This window comes from Patella vulgata, chromosome 8, assembly GCF_932274485.2.
Source record: "Patella vulgata chromosome 8, xgPatVulg1.2, whole genome shotgun sequence".
Taxonomy (NCBI): Eukaryota; Metazoa; Mollusca; class Gastropoda; family Patellidae; genus Patella; species Patella vulgata.
The window spans coordinates 41,672,661-41,690,938 of NC_065886.2; positions in this window are offsets into that span (position 1 = coordinate 41,672,661).

Sequence of the window (18,278 nt, forward strand, 5' to 3'; positions counted from 1 at the left end):
CACCGAGATCGAACCCCAGACCTTTTGGTTATTACGTCAGCGCGTTGCTTAGTGAACCACCCATTTATTTTTAAAAAAAACGTGAATCACATGTGTATCGGAGATAATTACCATCATATATTCGGTTACATAACAAACCTTTGTTATATCGACAATCCATATGCATCAGATTGACTTAACATTAACTAATTTACTTTTGGCATGAGCAACGAACAATAATTCTGCTACTTATTAATAAATCGCGAACGGTATTAAGTTTTTATGGAAAGAAGGTGTCGTTTTCGTGGTTTGAAATGGTACTCGGTTTGGTTTCGGTACATTCTGTTTTCTAAATTATAAAAAATACGAATTTAGCTTAGAATCTTTTACACCTGCAGTGGTGGGTAAACATAATACAAGACTACTCAAATGAATAAAATAGATCTAATAGTAAAAAGTAAAACTGAAATCTGAAGACTAATAAGACGTACAACATCAAATCAAAGACTATAAAACATTGGCTCTTTAGAGTGGTGTTGCATAACGACAATGGCAAATATAGCGACGCGACTTTTTGGCTGTTATAAGATAGTTTCCTTGTGAAAACATGGAATAAAATAGTCACTAAGGTGCAGCTTGACTCGAGAACCACGAACCATGGAGTGGGGCCATTCTAAGTAACACAGACCTTATGATCTAAAACGCACATCTTAGACAACTCGACTACCCAGCCCCGCAGTACTAATAAGAGAAGAACAATAGCTCATACGTTTATCCAAGAACTGGTTTATATTAACAGACACCCACAATATTGCATTAACAATATTTAGAGCAATACGACAACACAAGACTACAATAAAAGACTACTACTTCACATGTGGCAGTATAAGAACGAGATTAAATGACAGGTTAGCTCTGTGTGTATATCAATTCATTCATTACAATGAAGTCCCAGGCCAACCGTCAAAGATTGAACAGTTTAGTATTTGATTTATTTAAAGGAGCTAAGCCGCTAATATTTGGGACCTAGAAATTGACACAAATGGGTCGCAACGCATACAATAATGTAATATGAATGTATATAAACTGATTTACATTCAATCGTTTCTGTTTTTACTGTAATTTCTAATCAGCTAGGTTCGGCGAAATACGCCAGTATTCTCAATCGAATTTCAATCTCTAGCGTCTGGTTATTCCAGTCTGCGCCGTTAGTATTTATTGGGTATGCTCTCTAGATAAGAATATGATGTCACCGTTTGACATGACTTGTGGAATATGCCTAGCCTCGTTTTTCGAGTCCCTTTTTACAAATAGCGCTGAACCGCCTTTTGGTACACGATTCGTGTACCAATTGTAAAATGTTTATTTTGTCTTTAAATATTGGATATCAGAAGGTCATCTTTTCTCGGTAAGATCACAACATCAATGTTGATTTAAACCGACAAATAAATCGTGTTTTCAATGTCGAAGAGTTTGAATGATATTGGGTTAGAGACTTAGCTACTTTAAGGTTACGATCTGCAATAACAAGTACGGATGCACTATATGGACCCTGAACCACAAATGACGCCATCGCCGCCATCTTGGAATCATATTAAAAGTCTGAGTCAATCGATCAAGAATGCCAAGATTCGAGTCGACCGTACATGAATTGGCGGGGACTTTATTCGAGAAACGTCAAACCCCAAGAAGAACAAGATGATTATCTTGGGGCTCAGTTCCTGTTCCCAAAAAAACATTTAGGCCTTTTGTTATTGGTAAAGGCCGAGTGTGTGTTGTGCTGGGTGGGATGGGGGTGACGTTGTTTTTCTTTTTTATGCTTTTGGTCGCATCTTAGTTATTCGGTAAAGGCTTGCTTGCAACTTATTATATGACATGGTCCATTAATCATTTCGAATTGTCTGTATCTTTCCCTAACATGTTTATGGCTATTTTGATGCTTGCCACAATGCGAGAGTCAGGGATATTTTATAATACCCTGTAGTTTGTTAGTTTTTTAGGATCTTCGAGCTTTTTTATTTCAAAGAATCCCACCTTTATACATTGATCTAATTGTTCTACCCTCTCAATGACGTGGGAATTACGTGTTAAACAATGCACAATCTGCTTAGAAATTCTCGAAAACCAGCCTCTCCCCTGGCAGTTAACTATTTCAAAAAGCATTTAGTCTGCAAGACAATCTGAGAACATTTTAGAGTTTAAAGTCTCATACACGTGTTATTCACTATTGTAATCCATGTTCAAAATCTATCCGTCCTGCACCACTATCCAGAGCAAACTAAGCTGGAAGACCCAGAGGAACTTTCTCCGCCAACACCAGGACCTCCTGGTTACTGAACCAACGCTTTCTTCACTATGACCTCTTGATCACGAGACTGGTCAATTCTATTGACCCAGCAGATAAATAGATTGCATCGTGAAATAGTCCATTACCCCTGTCTCGAAAAATTAAAATACATTAAGAATGCTGTTTTTCCAATGGCGATCAGATAAAATGTGTTCTATTAATTTAGTGCTCAGCTAGTGACCTATCTGTATTTTCTTAAATAGTTTAGTTTTAATGAATAGGACACCGGGTGTATAAGAGATATGGGATACAACCAAACGTTACCCAGAAGAACCCTGATCTCCATGGTTTCCCGCAATAAACATGCTGTTTAATGACGTACACGTATAATACTAAAATCCTAATCTTCAGTTGTATAATACTAAAATTCTTATCTTCAAGTTACGTTTATATCGTTTAAACCTTTCTCGGATCAGTTGTCTACAATTTTACATAATCATCATAGTGTATGATATTAACTACTTTACAAGGGCACGAACTTGGGATCTCTTCATGGCCATATTGGTATTAACAATAATCGGGAATGGAATTAGTCAGTTTACCTGCGATATAACCACCACTTTAATGTCGACAGCAAACTGGGTAAGACTATGATCTGCGAATGAGTACAGCTCAGCCCGATATTTTCTACAATCTTGAGATTTCTGATCTGGGGCTGGGTTCAGATTATAACCACTGTTTCAAGTTTTAATAGTATTATGATCAATCCTACTGTCTTCCGATATAAACACTTGGGCAAGTCTTGTATCAATAGCCGAAGTTGCCCCGTGTGCTTCGCGTCTATGTCAAAACGGTTTTCAGTATCCGTACAGAAGTACAACAAAACTTTATGAAATCTTCAATCATGAACTGGTATCGGGATGTATGAAAATAGTAACCATACCCTACCTTGTGCACGACAAATAACTAAAATACCGGAGGTGAAGCTTCAGAGTACAGACTGGATTAGTTGTTTGTAATTCATAATACGTCGCTGACAGCATATTGCAATAATTTTGTGGCGGTTCTGGTGAAGCAAGGCAGGGCGTTAAAACTTCATTTCATTTCATGAGTTCCAGTACATATAATTGTCAAATAATGTCTACGTTCTTAATACGGTTCTTATGAAACATAAGACTGTGTATAAAAACAAATAATTTCACTTTGAACACGAAACCCTAAGCCCCAGGACGACATTAGGGAAATATAATCTATTGTAAGTATCTGACATATGATCTGGATAATAGCAATCAACCCTAAGGGAGAACATATATTTTATACTACATGGGACGTTTGGTCCGTTTACAGTATGTATTCATTATCACTTATTGATCTATACTGTTCTGGCCTATTTTTGACTTATTTTGTACTGGGGTTTTTTGGTTGTAGATGACAGTAGAATTGGTCCTAAAGAAAGCTTCTTAGACCAGCCTGGTCACAGCTTCCACCACCCAGTATCTACAGTAATATCACCAAATCTAGATCCGACTGGACCACCTGTGTAGGATCAACCGTTAAAATGGGTATGTCACCTTAAGATGATTTTGACTAGTGAAATGGGCTGATTTCTCTACATATTACAAGGGGGAGGGGAGAGTGGTTGGTCGAATGGTTTAACGCATGCGCGTTAGATCAGAAAGTCTCTTATTGAGTCAAGTGGTGTGGTTTCGATTCGCAGCTTGTACGCGACAAGGAGTAGGCTCGTCTGCCCAACCCCGTGGAGTTTCTTCTGGTCCTACGGTTTCCTCCAACGGCTAAATTAACTACGCGCAAACGAATTATTGAAATAAAATTGAACCATATGTCGGTCAAGAAATGGCCTAGTTTGTGTCGAGTGAGCTGATAAAGTCGTTGCCATGATTCAGTGGCCACCTCCAGCAGTTCCCTCCCTTACAAAGTTCTGCAAAACAAAAATTCTGAAACATTTTTTTTTTATCTATTAAAGCTTACTTGTCTTACTGCCATATTTGTAGAAGCCATAAATATTAGATTTTCACGCCTTTACATTAATTATATAACTATTCATTTTTAATATACCAAATCTTATCGTTGCGACAATTCAGTGTTTATGTGAATAGACGTATTAGACCCGGAGCCCAGGGGGGGGGGGGGGTCAGCCTAGTTGAAAAGTGTACCAATTTTCACCTATATGGTGTCAATGCATGCATACCTGGTATTATCAAAATGTATGTATCTGGTGGTGGCTGTGGCGGTTGGGATTCTGGGCATGAATTTGATTAGATTAGCTCAAAATTGTACCACATGAAAATGGTGCAGCAGTGTACCTTACATCTTCAAGTATTACAAAACACCTCCACAAACATTTCTAGTGGTGGGGTACCCCGACAGTGTTATGTAATTGCCAGACCACAGCCAGGCTAGATTAGCTGACATCTGTACCACCCAAAACTGCTTTGGAGATGTTCAGCACCACCACAGTAATCATGACTGATCACTGCCAGACAGTTTGTGCGGTGGGTTACCCTAACAGACATGCCCAAACTGTCCCCCCCCCCTTCTCCCCACAAACTAAGCTAGATTAGTTGAAAAGCCATGACCACCTAAAACTGCTTGGAAGTTGTTCAGCACCACAGGAATCACTAATGACCACAGCTCACTGCCAGACAGTTTGTGTGGTGGGTTACCCCTAACAGACACGCCCAAGATGTCACGTCCCCCAACTAGGCTAGTTTAGCTGAAGCCCATACCACCTAAACCTGCTTGGGTTTTTTCCGCTCCACCACAGGGGTCATGCATTACCACTGCCAGACAGTTTGGGCGGTGGGATACCCTTGACAAAGTTGACAGGCGATACAAAATGCCATGCCTCGCAACTGAGCTAGATTAGCTAAGTCTGTACCACCTAAAACTGCTTGGAGGTTGTTCAGCACCACCACAGGAATCATGAATAACGACTACAAGACAGTTTGGCCGGTGGTGTACGCTGATAGACACGCCAAAAATGCCCCGTCCCGCAACTGGGCTAGATTAGCTGAAGTCTGTACCACCTAAAATTGCTTGGAAGTTGTTCAGCACCACCACATCATGAAATATCACTACAAGTCAGTCTGTGTGTCTACCCATCGAAATACAAATATTTTACAGCAGGGAATTGACAACACGGAAATCTCACTTAATATTTTTAAAACTGTCCACTCGCTTTTCCTAATCACCAGAAGGTTCCCGGGAGAGCTATAACACACTCACAGTATTTATATCTTCATGTGTACATTGTTTATAAAATGTAAATACATGTAGCTATATCTGACAGGGAGATGGGTTTAATTCGTCCGGCCATGATGCATTTCGCCATTCAGAATGAATTCGGCGGATCAGAAAACTTATAGTTTAATACATTACTAACATCGTTAAGTTTCGCCAAAAATGGCCGTCATTTTGAATATGAGCTCAACCTGGAATACCTGTTTGTCGGAACATGTTTTTTATGTTTATATTTGAAGTAACTGGCACCAAAATGAGCCTCCATTTTGAATTTGGCCCCCTAGCGGAATTAGCCATCACTTTTAGGAGGAATATCCAAATTCATTGGATCCAGCGGGTCCAATTCTGAAGAAAAAAAACACCTTCATACCGAGGTCCGAGAGAATCTGTCACGCATTTTACCTCACTAAATTAAAGTAAATAACCAGAAAATGGCTCATGTCGGCCATCTTGAATATTTAAATTTCCCCATGGGTGTCAGTAGGGTAGCATCATCCAGATTTTGAATCTACATATATTAAAGATATATAATCCACCCAAAACCTATATTTAAATATATTACACACCTTTTTAGTGAACTTTATGAATTTCCCTCCAAAATGAACCTCCGTTATGAATTTGACCCCTAGCGGAATTAGTCATCACTTTCAGGAGGAATACCCAAGCTCATTGGATTCTTATAGAAACCATCTTCAAACCATTTTTTACCCAACTAAATAACCAGAAAATGGCTTATGTCGGCAATCTTGAATATTTAAATTTCCCCATGGGTGCCTGGGTAGCATCATCCGGATTCTGAATCTACACATACTGAAGATATATAATCCACCAAAAAAACATAAGGTGGACTATATTTTCATGTCAAGCTTTAAAATGGGGTTTGTCAACCGGACTTTCTCCTAATCGATGTTGATGCATAACACTTTCAGGGGTACACCAACACTAGAAATGTCTGTCAGAGTGTTTTTGTAATACAGTGAAGATGTAAGGTACACTGCTGGACCATTTTCATGTGGTAAACTTTTAAGCTAATCTAGCCCAAGAATTCATGCCCAGAATCTCAGCCCTCGCAGCCACACCCACCACCAGATACCCAGTAGACTTACGTTCTGATAATACTAGATATGCATGATACCATATAGGTGAAAATTGGTTCACTTTACAGCTAGGTTGCCCCCCCCCCCCTTGACTCCTGCTCTATAAATAGATTTCTGTAAATGTAATATTTCCAGGGGCGAAAATCTACATAGTACCGTGATTCAATCTTTTCAAAATGTATATTGTCGTTTCGATATTGGCATGTATCAGACTGTAACTTCATGGATTATGGCCCCTGATTGTACGAAAAATCACGTTTTTAGCTTGTGAACACTGTAGAGGTCACATTTTTTATCCGATCTGTTTTAAACTTGAAATGTATGTTTATAACCCACAGATCTCGGTTCCTGTCGATATTCGCGCATATCGGACCATTACTTCCTGAATCATGGCCCCTGATTGTACGAAAAATCGCGTTTTTGGCTTGTGGATCCTATAGAGGTGACAATCTTTACCTGATTTAAGAAAAACTTGTAAATATATCACCGTTATACCCTAAGGATGGTTGAGTTAGAATTTCGTAAAAATCGGACCGAAACTGACGGACAAAATGGCCGCCCTCGTTCGCAAATATTGTCACAATATTGTGTATCAGGGTTGTGGACCTCTGGAGGTCACAATTTTCATCTGATTTTTATGACACTTGAAATGCATATTTATAACCCAAGTATCTTGGTTCCTGCCGATTTTCGTACATATCGAATCGTAACTTCCTGAATTATGGCCCCTGATTGTACGAAATATCGTGTTTTTAGCTTGTGGTCCCTCGAGAGGTCACAATTATTATCCGATTTAAAAAAAACGTTCGAATATTTCACTATTACACCGTAATTTCATGAAAATCGGACCAAAAATGCCGGACAAAATGGCCGCCCCCTCGTACGCAAATAGTGTAAACATCTGGCATATCAAAGTTGTAGACTCTCTAGAGGCCGATTTTGATGAGACTTGAAATGCAAGTTTATAACATAAAGATCACGGTTCCTTTCAATATTCGCGCATATCGGATCGTAACTTCCTGAATTATGGGCTCTGATTGTACGAAAAATCGCGTTTTTAACTTGTGGTCCCTCTAGAGGTCACAATTATTATCCAATTTAAAACGTTCGAATATATCACCGTTACACGGTAATGTTTTTTTAGTTCGAATTTCGTGAAAATCAGGCCAAAACTGCCGGACAAAATGGCCGCCTCTCGTACGCAAATAGTGTAAACATCTGGTAAATCAAGGTTGTGGACCCTCTAGAGGTCACAATGTGGATCCGATTTCTATGAAACTTGAAATACATGTTTATAACCCAAAGATATTGGCTCCTTTCGATAATTGCGCATATCGGATCGTAACTTCCTGAATTATGGCTCTTGATTGAACATAAAATCACGTTTTTAGTATTTGGTCCCTGTAGAGGTCACAATTTTTATCCGATTTAAAAAAAAAAACGTGTGAATATATCATCATTACAAACTAAGATCTTGGTCCCTTTTGATAGTCACGGATACCTGAACTTAACTTCCTGGATTATGGCCTCTGATTGTTCGAAAAATCGCATTTTTAGCTTGCGTATTCTCTAGAGGTCAATATTTTCCGATTTAAAAAACCGTTTAAATACATCACCATTCATCCGTAATGAAGGTTGAATTCGAAATTCGGGAAAATCGAAATGAAACTGCCCGACAAAATGGCCGCTCTCTGTACGCAAATTGTGTAGAAGTGTGTAATACGAGGGTTGTGGACCCTTTAGAGGTCACAATTTTTATCCGATTTTGATGAAACTTAAAACTTATCTTTATATCCCAAAAATCTCAACTCCTTTTGATATTTGCACATTTCAGGCCATAACTTTCTGGATTATTGCCCCTGATTGTACAAAAAATCGTGTTTGTGTTTAGCTTGTTCTGTATCCATCTCTTGCAAAATGTGGGCGTATCCTGCCTGGCAACCGCTGGTTATTATATAAATCTGTAAAAATATAATTGTTTCAAAAATATCCCTGTCTTGAGGTGTGTGAATTAGCTCAGACATTTGGAAAATGTGTTGATGAAATATAATCGATTGGCTCATGTAGTGCGGAACAGAGGCGGGAGAACATTTTCAAAGGAAAGTTGGACATCTATGCAAATGTTAAGAGGTTGTTACGCATTGTCATAGACATTATTACTATAATAATAGCCGAATTATAAAATATAAGTTTAAAATGTGTTAACAGTGTTGGTTTATGTCTGGCGGCAACAAAATAGTTGTACATGAACCGTAAAATAGTAGCTGTACGCAAAATACGTCAAATTAAATTGTTTAAAGGAAGAACAATGTCTCGTCAACACAATACTTTAGCCATAATGAGACGAAGGGTAACAATTTAATATGTTACGGTTAGATGTGCAATCCCAGGAAGGAATTTGCTAGGACGGCGGCGTTTCCGGCTGCACTTTCTCGTCTTACAGTTGTGAAGAGCACTAACAATTTGTATACAGGTATGTTAGGGGAGCAGACCTGAAATGCCCGAAAATATTCATGTTTACAGACGGGTCATCAAGAAGCGTCAAAGGCGCGGAATTTACCAAGAAAAATTTTAAAATTTGACAGGCGCATAAACGCGTTTTTCTGCTATTTCAGCCCGTGAATACATTAACTTCAACGTGGTCTAATATAGCCTAACTTGGGTGACTGATTTGAATTCCAAACAAACAATCAATCGTTTAGTCCACGGAGCCGCGGGGTATGTGGGCCTTGCCCCGCTGCAAAAGCATTTTCCTGCTATTCTAGCCCGCGAGTTAAGCAACTTAAAGTTGTCCATTGGTTTACCAACCGAAATCCCATTTTATGCCGACCTGATTACCGATTCCCCAATCAAACTGTTGCAACTGCATTCACAAATGATAATCGATGCCCGAAAATATCGCACAAAGCAGAGTGGCTCCAGACAAAATGCCCCACTACCAATTCGCAGTATTCAATTAAAAGAAAAGTAAAACTATCGAGTACTTTATTTGGCCAGCCAGATACTATATATGTTTATTTCTCACTTACCCGTCTGCCCGAAACATCACATTGCTCGACAGTTAGGCCAGCAGCTAAATACTAAATATACTGTATACACATAATTATTTAAAATAGAAGCCTTACATCTCCTGTATATAATACAAAGAAACCATGTATATACAATACAAAACATGCTTTTTGTATATAAAAGTTAAGACCGTCTGTAACATGTAATCCATACGTGTAGTAAACAGATCAAAACAACCGTAATAGAATTATTTATCCACTATTTCAGTCAATATTCTTATAATTTAAACTGACATTAGTCTAATAACATTGGACAAATCGTCTGAGTTGTTATTCCTTATAGACTTATGATTGAAATAAAGCCCGGATTGGATTTTTTAAATTGTAGTTCAGTCCCACGTGAATTTTAAGTTTGTTAAAGATATAGTCCTTTGATATTTCGGATTGTAATGAATATATGGATGTAAAATAGATTTCATTGTCATAAATTTAGTAACTGATAAGGAGGGGTAATGCAATAATTGGACAATTTGTGTACCAATTATCATCGACAAAAAAAGACAATAATGGATGGGATTTTTGTTTATAAATTAAATATTTAATTATCCATAGTTTTGTCATTTTTGGGGTATTTTGTGTAGAATATGCATATCTAGAACATATGTCTCTTTGCCAGACATTATTGACAAAAAACAGGACCGGGAAAATTTGTTTGAAAATCGACGTCATTTCCGTTTTCCTACCTTTTGCTTCACTTGACACGTATAGTAATTGATTTTCGACCGTCTTTGCAAATGGACACAGGTCACCAATGATTCCTATAAAAGTTATTAATAGTTTTTATCTCCCTTTTTCTCTTTTCACCCTTTTGCAAGTTGACTTATGGTTGTAGAATCGAAGAAAAGGGTTTGAATATACATTTTCTACCATGTTTTGGTGAATATCCATGATTTTCGGGAAGAAGAATACGAGAGATAACAGGCTGATTACGTTGAAATGTTGGGCGGACAGTTGCATGTTTCCTTGTATGCTCCTTCCAGTTTGTGTATCTCAAGATGTCAATGGTGAACCTCATACGGACGTTTTGAGCAATGGGTTGCTACGTATTGCTTCATTTGTGGTAGAAAGAGTTGAACCCTACGAATATTTGGGGGAAAGTTTGCAAGGTTTGGGGACGTTTGGAAAAGTGGACCATGAAAAATTTATGAAACATTTTTTTTTTATTTTGCTGGAACAATAATAGTTTATCATATCATCTTGTAAGATGTGAGGAAAAATATTCTACAAAATATTATTCTGTGGTGTTTTTTTATAAGTCCAATATCTTGTGGTAGAAAACACCACAGACCCAAACACTCTTGTGGAATGTGGTACCACACAGGCATATAGGGAGGTCTGAGAAGACATTTTTGAAAAAGAAGTCCAATTTCTTGTGGAACTCTTGTGGTGAAAAACACCACAGACCCAAAACACTCCATGAATATTATTTGAAGTCAAAAATTTTGTGGAATGTATTTATTTTCAGAAACCCAATATATTGTGGTGAAAAGTTCCACACAAATGCCCCCAAACCTTGCCATGGATGAAAGTTTGGGTCGGTCAAAGAGACGAAAATTAATGCTGCACTGTATCCAAATAACTAGTCGAAAAACTGAATCGTCTGTGGGATATAACAGATTACCCATGGAGTATTTATTGTCGTTATTTCGCAATATCTGAAAACTTCATACCAAATGGTAGATATTGTTTTAAACCATGTTTTGCGAACAGGTGACCGAGTGGTCTAGCCTATGTCGCATGCTGTTCATAAGGCATGGATCTGATCCACGGTTTGACAATGACGAGGATTGGGTTTCCTCCGTGTACTCCTATTTACCTCCACTTCACGAGATCAATGCGCGTAAGTGAATTATTAAAATAAAAATATACCCTTATGTTAGTCCGAAATGACTTGGTTAAAGTTGAATGGATTTTAAACCCCATTTCTACCAGTCTCCCTGTTTCGCGAACATATTTTGCTTCTAAAATTTGTATATATTAGAAATAACGATATATTGTTTAATGGTCTTAGATAATCTACAGATTAATAAACTGTCCAACAAGACAAATATGTAATTAGCAAAGTATATAATGTAACACCTTAATATAATTACCATTGTCTTCTATTAGACGAGATGGTTTATGTTTTGTTTCAATTATCTTCGAGGTTTTATTCATATACATAAATCTACATAAAACGTATTAAGGAAAACTATTGCAAAGAAAACCTTTTGAATACAGATACAAGGTGGCTTTCAACGTATTTCCATACACAGTTTAATCATTCAAATAAAGCGTACCTTCATGACAAAACAATATGCAGTCCTCTTAAAGGGTCACTTCCAGATTTTATTTGGTGTTCGTTTATAGAAGTCGGTTTATCTATTTAAAATTAAAGGATGTAAAAGATATAGCCGCTGAGGTCCAAATATTCTTCAGTTCGGAAATGATTATCATAATAAACGTGAATTATAACACTATGTCTATAAATGTAAAATGATTACCCAGACACTAACATAAGGTAGGCTTGGAAATCACCGATGTTTTACCAATCTGATTAAAACACAGATCCTATTTCGTTTCGTTTTTATTGTTCAAAATTTCGTTTTACTTAAGTCTTTACTACACTAGGATCTGGAAGAGTTGTTATCATTGACGTGTTCTGAATAGTGTGAGGTATTAGCCAACGAAACGGTCTGTTACGGCGAGCTTTAGGCGTGATTTGCACGGAACTGTGGGTAATCCACTAGTAACATCAATGGTGATTGGTTAATCAAATGTCTGACGTCACAGGGTCAAAAGCTGCTAGTATGACCTCTGGCGTAACCTATCGCAACAACCGGTCAGATCTTCATGTAGTGTAGGCCATTGAAAGTATAAAAAACGAAACGAAATATAGATATGTATTTTAATCAGATTGATGTGTTACAGAGTAGCACAGGCTTAGATAAACGGTCCTGAGAATCTTTCACACATAATTAACTAATGTTATTCCCTAAAATATACCCGTGACGGCCCCTTTAAAGAAAAAACACCATATATGTTATACTTCAAAGATCAAAGATGCAGAGCTACATGTATTGTACAAATTCCAAATCTTTAAAGGCTACGTACATCATACGAGGCAAACAAAGTAAGCCTGTCATAGTTCAATTCCTTTTAGAAGCTTTTTTTCATTTCAAAGGATTCAAATAATAGCATAACTAGATTAGTTTTCTTGTCTCTTGTCAATAATGGTTATAATTCATAATTATATATCTGTCTAGCTATAAGCCCATGTATGGGATGGTAATTTAAAAATACGTCGTTTAGCACAAGACTGGGTAATTCTATTCATCCTATGTGACTCTCTCTAGTCGTAAAGACCACGTTTAGCATAGAATATACATCAAGCGATTTACATATCCATAATTACTTGCCGGTTGAAATATCAGCGTAACGCTAACGATATAGAAACGATTATCTCCTAATAGGCACGCTGGTTCGAAACGATGCTGTATCTATACAAACAATTTCTATACGATATGTGCAGTAGCATTTTATCATCCGTTAAAACTCCGAGCTTTGTCAATTTGTTAGAAGCTGCTTCTGAAATATTCATAACATATCAATGGTAAATGGTGCAAATGGGATGATTCCGGCACATGTGACCTTTTAATAATGGTAGTTCTCCATTTTCACGTCATTAACAAATTAGTATTAAAAGATGAACGCGAACTGCATTGGTGAACAATAATGTGAAGTCAACATTGATACCAATGTTTTTATAGTGTAGTATGTTATTGTTCTCAGAATCGTAAAAGTACTTGTGTCAACGTATGCAAGAGCATATCCATAGCAAAATATATTGGACAATTCTACGAGAGAGGGGGTAACCTCCACTCAACAAATTCTAGGCCATTTTGGGACTAACATATGATACAATTCATTTCCATAATTCGTTGTCGCGTAGGTGAAAACGATGTAAGGTTTGGTAGGAGCCTCTATTCCTTGTTACGTAGCGTAACATATGGTGCTATTTTATTTCAATAATTCGCTTGCCGGGAGGGTCTTACTCTTTAGTAGTGGGATGAAACCAGAGGACTCGGCGAAACCCAATGCCACTTCGCTCAATGACAGACATCTGTGTTGTATAGGGTTTAATTCATTTCCTAGTATTAAAGCAGCTTCAGTTTTGTAAATCCCGATGTGCAAAACCCATATTATTACACTGAATGGGGCGTTAGGAGGGGAACAGTCATTTATTGTAAATACACAGACGAGCATTCCATGCTGTAATAGTCATTATATTTGGCCAATGGGGTACTAGTGGCTATTGGGTTTCAGCACGCACTGTCGGTTTTTGTATTTAATGATTGGCATTGATTTATGAAATGAACAAAACATTAAAACGTCGCAACTGTTGCAGTTCTCCTTTAAGCCCATATTGTAAATAAACAGACAAGCCAATGGGACCCGTGGTTATTTGGCTTTAATACACACTTTCGTGATTTTTTTTATTAAATGATTAATATTAAAACATTGTAACTGTTTGCATGCAGTTCTCCTTTAAGCTGAAAGGACTTGACAGAAATAACACAATGGTTCAAAAGCCGTTATGGCGTGTTTGTTATCGTTTTGTTTTAATGTCCATAATTAATATAATTATTATGACTATTATTATGGGGATTAACGAAAGCTGCCAATTTCATCAACAGATATAAAATAAAGGAATCTTTAATTACGGATAATAGTTTATTGACGACCTTTTATAAACAAAAAGAAGAATATTTTTGATTGTGCGTTTTCTCAAAGTCTTTATATAACCTTTATTCCTCGAAAGTTGGGGATTTAAAACAAAAGAAAACATAATTACTACAATCACTAACTAGTAACACTGATCTCGTCCCCGGTCCAAAAATATTTCATCAATTTCCACTTGGCTGATCTGTGAGGACGGTGTCCGACGAATGCAAGACGATTCGTCCTGGACGTTTTGGCCCAAGATGTTTTTAACCCTAAACGTGGCACTTAGCACCTATTTATCCTCTATGACGGACACGCCTTTCCGGTGGGGATACCAGCTAAGCGATGTTAGAATTTGTCTACCATTTGTTTTTTTCTTGCATGGGACCTGGCCTGAGATAACCCGGATGTTCACTATAAATACTTTACTGCTAATCTTTGTGGTGAATATATTCTAAATGACGGAACATGATTTATATAATGGAAGTGACGTCATCAAAATCATGATCTGGAAGGAAATCAACTCCATTTACCAGTCACCATGGAATTAGACATCACAAACATGCATTAAAATAAAAAATAAAATAATACAACTTTGATCTCCCCAATTGATAAATAGATGAAAAGCTGTTCGTGTGATGGACATATTTGCAAATGGCTTCCGAGTAGAAATGGAAGTGCATTTGAATTGAGTAAAGTACGTAAAGCTTTACAATTTAATTACAACCCATAAAAACGAGTGATATTGTTTTGGCACTGACATTTAGAGTTTTATCGTTTTTCTGTAGAGAAATTGTATTCAATTAATTGATGTTAGTGTTTTGCACGACAATAATAACCGAGAAACGACTGTCTGTGTGTATTCGCTGTTACTGAAATACGTTTTAAACAATTATAAAATAAAGTATATCCCAATAGGCTAAGCAATATATCTCTGTGTTGTACATCTGAGACAGCAGTTAGGCTAAATGAATAACATTATTTAAACACAAAATAGTGTTGTTTAGTAATGCTCGTGTTTGATATTTTTGCCGGAAATTTTCCTCCATTCAATCCCATCCCTCCACTTACCACCACCACCTTTCTTAAAGTCAATCCTTTGCTACTTGAGATCAGAAAAGTTAATATTATGTTTTTCCTTTGGTGAATCCTTTTTTGATTTGAATCATGCTTAATAAAATTAGACGATACGTTTTCGTTTTTTACTTTTATATTATTTACAATACTGTAACGTTCTAACAACATCTTTAAGAAGGTTGTGTGGACTTGTTTGACCTTTCATTTGGTCAATGGGCTTACTCGGGATAATGATTTAAACCAATGACTTCCAAAAAAGAACAGAGAAGTCACAAAGAAATAGTTAGATCTGACTATAGTGTTGGTATACTAGAATGAAATAATGGTCATATCTGATTACTGGTTAGCATCGATTGTGCTTTGGTCGTATATAGATCGATTCTTCAGTTTTAAATGACACAAAACACAAATATAATAGCTCGGCCGACCGTGATCCACTGAAGAATTTCAATTAAGGGCATTCAATATCGTACCCAATGATTGATAATAAGCTTTTCTCTTGGAGATGGCTCTATTTCCTTATTCTTACACAAGTAACATATTTTTATAGCTATTTTTTATAGCAATCTACAAAGATTTCAAATCCCGTTCCACGGTAATTGCTTTTTATCTTTGGATCGATCATCGACAAAGGCTACCTGGGGCAAATGAAACCACGCCCCTCCAACAGGTGTAGATTTCAATCAACTTCCGAGATGCACCGGAGGCAGTGTTGATGAGATTGATTTTTTACCTAGACCGTATCGAACACTGCTTTAAACAAAGAACCCAACACTCATTCAATTATGCTAGTTAATTTACGATGAATACACACTGAAGGCAATACAAAAGATATTCCCTTTGTTCTGTCATTATATGAATGCCTGGAATCACAGGGCCTAAAGAGTTGTTATCTATATACATTTTCAATATGATATTGATTTCTTAATAGATTTGGTAATCAAGTTTCATCCACGATTCACGGGCACATAAACCCTGACTAGTTAAGCGTGAACACACTTTATCCGGCTTTCCATATATAATGGAAAATGGTGATGACTGGCTTTGATTATAATGTTTTCAGTCTTTCAGTAGAACCAAAGTACTAATACCTCCTTTCATACACCACTATAAATATTCTGTTAATACAATCATCTCTTTACTCTGGTGAATTGTGTCATGAAAATTTCATGTCCGGTCGGGATATGAGATATTTTAAAGCAATATTTTAATTATTTGATGGCCTGTTTCTTTTTGGATGTATATGTAGACCAATTCTAGTTATAGTATATTTAGATCAATTCTAGTATTATATATTTAATGGCGATCTCTATGTACAGAGTGTGGTACTGGTCGAATAAGTTTCTCGTAATTGTCCAGCCTGGTATATTTAGATCAATTCTAGTATTGTGATTATATATTTCATGGCGATCTCTATGTACTGAGTATGGAAATGGTCGAGCAAGTTTCTAGTAATTCTCCAGTCTGGTTTCCCCTTGTCAGTAGTGGTTTGGGATGAAGGGCCTGGCAGGGGAAAGGCGCCTAGTTGTTCGGATGGGAGAAAAAATGACTTCCATCATCCGTGTACACATAGTCGTGTACGTGAAGAACCCATGGCAAAAATTCCTTCACAGCACACTGGTCAGTTCCGTTTTTGAAATGAAATGGGGTTTAACGTCCTACTGTTCTAACCCGACTGGGCGAATGAAGATGGACATACACCATACAGTGTGCTATGAGGGAAATACTCTTATATCGAATTCAAATTGAAAAGGGATATTTTACGTTCACGTTGTCAGGCTCTCTGGCAGGCCCATTCATTGCTTTAATTATTTCCCTTTTGTTTTAAATACAGATAAATTCTTGATAGTTCTAGTTTATTACATTATACACACCCCTGTCCTTATTACATTATGAAATGAAATAGGGTTTAACGTCCTACTTTTCCTACTCTTTGTCGAATTCCAAATTGAAATGGTTGTTTTACGTGGAAGCCAACGTGCACACTGGACGACTTACGGACAAATGTATAGATTTTTTGTCCGAGACAGGGAAATATTAATATATCAATAACCCAATTCACCCCAGCGATTAAGCTCACCTTGGCTATGGGATGCTGAAAGGGGAAACATGGTCACTTTCATACAGCCATCCACACCCCTTGATTTGACAAATCTTATTAAATTCAGTCTCAGACTGAGATAGGAGATATTTTAAATAATTAAACGTATTTCTTCCTGTCTATTTCAGATTACGTCTAATGCTCATTAATTTAGTCATTTATATGTACTTGTAACCAACTGAGACGCAATTTGTAGTTGATTCATTAATTTAGTCTCAGTCTAGGATATAAGATATTTTGAAATAAAAGAGTATATTTTACTTGGCCTATATCGGTATTATACTATTACAGTCCTATTTTAAAATACAATAAATTCTATTATATGGGTTAAAAGATCTAGCCAGTATATAATCTAAGATTGATAACGTTTAAAGGAATTTAAACATACATTAACGCCTTTGTTTTACTCTTTATTTTTTACAAAACAGCTCCTAACAGGAATGAACAACCAAGAATAACCTATATTTAACCACTTCTACTGTCAATAAAATAAAACCAAGTACGAACAATCCAAACCATTAGACAAAATTCGAAGTCCTAAAAAAACGGTATAGGCAAAATAGTGTAATAAAGCAAAATAATCAGCATATGGACTGTTCACCGTGTACAAAATACACGACAAACAGTGGTAACAGGTGTCCGGAAGAGTAAGCTTACCCTGCCTGGCGCCACACCCGCCATAGCTGCATCCAAACTATTAGGCG